We start from the raw sequence: 2567 nt of genomic DNA on the forward strand, positions 1-2567 counted from the left end.
CCGCAACTACATGTCTTCTAGCCCTACCGCCACTGAACTTTCTTGTTCTGTCGAAGGGGGCGTCGGTAGAGGGGGCGGGCTAGTTGCAAGCCCGATAACATCCCCCCAACTGCGAGCGCCACACCCGACCGCAACTGCTTGTCCCCCAACATGGTTGCAACTGGACCTTTGTCTTGCCGAAGGCGGCGACGGGAGAGGGGGCGGGTTAGTTGCATGTCCGACACTAGGAATGCAACTGCAAGTGTCGCACCCAACTGCAACTACATGTCTTGTAACCCGACCACAAACTAAACTTTTTTATTCTGTCAGAGGGGGCGCCGCTGGAGGGAGCGGGCCAGTTGCAAGCCCGACAACAGCCCCACAACTACAAGCGCCGCACCGGACCACAACTGCATGTCCCCCAACATGGTTGCAGCTGGACCTTTGTTTTGTCAGTGTGGGCGGCGGGAGAGGGGGCGGGCCAGTTGCATGTCTGACACTAGGCATGCAACTGCAAGTGTCGCACCCGAGCGCAACTACATGTCTTGTAACCCAACCGTGACTGGACTTTTTTGTTCTGACGATGAGGCATGCCAGTTGCAAGCCCGACAACAACCCCGCAACTGCAAGGGCCGCACCGGACCGCAATTGCATGTCCTCCAACATTGGTTGCAACTGGACATTTGTTTTGTCAGAGGGGGCAGCGAGAGAGGGGGCGGGCCAATTGCATGTCAGACAGTAGGAATGCAACTTCAAGTGCATTTTTTCAACACGACTGCAACTTAGTGGCGTTCTGCCATTTTTTTATGAAAAAACTATTGCACGCCATATCTCAACGGTAACTACATGGTGTAACATGACCCATAATAAGGGATACAAGTACCAACAACTAGCCGCTCCCTACACCTTCATTATCTTTTCAAATACACATTGAATATTTTAAAATATATGGTAAATATTTTTAAATCTTTTTGAATATTTTTATAATTACACAACTATTTTCTCAATATACTATGGACGTTTTTGAAATGTACAAACACTTTTTCTGAAGTATAACGACGAATGCAAAAATGTGCTTCCTTTTTTTGGTGAACATGTAACTAAAAATGAAATATAATAAAAGCATTGAACAAATAACAGGAAAAATTAAATCAGAAAACCCAGGAAACAGAACAGAAAGCTAGACAACACGCAAAAAAAGAGAACAAAAATGATACATATGTGCACATTAGTCGGACACATATAGTTGCTTATCTGTCGATCACGGGCAACTAAATTGTCTTCTTCTTTTCATTTTGTTTGTTTTTCTATTTATTTTCTTTGTTACATTAAAGATTTCTTTATCATTTAAAAATATAAATAATATTTTTTAAATGATAAATAAAGGAAAAATAACAAGATGAAAAGAAAAGAAGGAACAGAGCATTAGCAACGGTAGCGTAAAAACAATATGAACTACATCATGCTGTATAGCAATACACCTAATGGAACAATGTTCTAGCGATCCAGTAAAAATCACAAATAATAAAAAGGAGAAAACAATATAGCCCAACAACAGCCCACGTGGTAAGGCAACAGAGGCCGACAAAGGCCAACAGGGAATGCGAACTCCAGCCAAGCGAACGGAAATTAACGTGCGATTAGTTTAAAGATGACGTTAGTCGATTTAAACTTCGCGAAGTCTAAATCGACTGAGACCTAGACAGATCCTTTGTGATTTTGCCTTTTGAGGTCGATCCGATTACTCCGGATGATCCCGTTTTCTATTTTTAGGGCACCTACGATCCTGTTTCCGATCGATCGATCAGGAGATCTGCGGACGCGCTGGATCGGCCCAACGCCATGAGAGGCCCATTTTGCAGGAGTAGTTTTTTTCAGAAATACATACTAGGCTTATTTAAAAATTTAGGGCCCCTGAAATTTATGGGCCCTGTGCGGGCCGCACAGTTTGTACAACTGCGGGCCCGGCCCTGGTACCAAGATCAACGTCTCACGTGAGTCAATGATCTACAAGCGTATCAATGCACTACCATACTGAAACTGTTGGTTTAGCTGGTGGTCACCGATGAAGTCCACGACGAGGCGGCCGTCGGACGCCCGGCCAGTGGGGCGCCGGAAGAAGGTCTCGCCGTAGGGCGGCCGGCTGGACGGCCCCGCGCGGGTGGCTGCGAAACGTAGCGAGTTCTCGGTGTCGGTGAGCGAGTCGCCGAAGCTGAAGATGCCGGCGGTCGCCGCCGGCGGCGCCGATGACGGGGAGAAGCGCCACCGCCACGAGGAACCGCGAAAATGGCCCCATCGTATCTCCTGTGCGTGCGTGTGTGCTATCCTTCGGTTGCTAGTACGACTTGTGTGGAGCTGTGGTTCGTTTTGTAGGCAATGTACGTCGGCAGCGACAGGGAATTGATTAATGGACACCATTCGCTTTACTTTAAGGATCTAGAAGCAGCCGCACGTGCGTGTTTGCGTTTTCAAAGGATTTTAAAGGATGGAGATGGAGAAACCGTCCGGGGATTGAAGGCCTCTCAAACGGAACTCCACTATCTCCATCGGCCACACCAGGCGCTTGGCAAGACTCGTTTTGGTTGCAT

At 47.4% G+C, this 2567-nt stretch overlaps 1 pseudogene; it reads right to left on the minus strand.

The window, feature by feature from the left end:
- LOC123104762 (GDSL esterase/lipase At1g28600-like) overlaps positions 1 to 2275 on the minus strand; it is an 11149-nt pseudogene extending 8874 nt beyond the window's left edge.
- Positions 2276 to 2567: the final 292 nt, after the last annotated feature.

This window comes from Triticum aestivum, chromosome 1A (genome assembly GCF_018294505.1).
Source record: "Triticum aestivum cultivar Chinese Spring chromosome 1A, IWGSC CS RefSeq v2.1, whole genome shotgun sequence".
Taxonomy (NCBI): Eukaryota; Viridiplantae; Streptophyta; class Magnoliopsida; order Poales; family Poaceae; genus Triticum; species Triticum aestivum.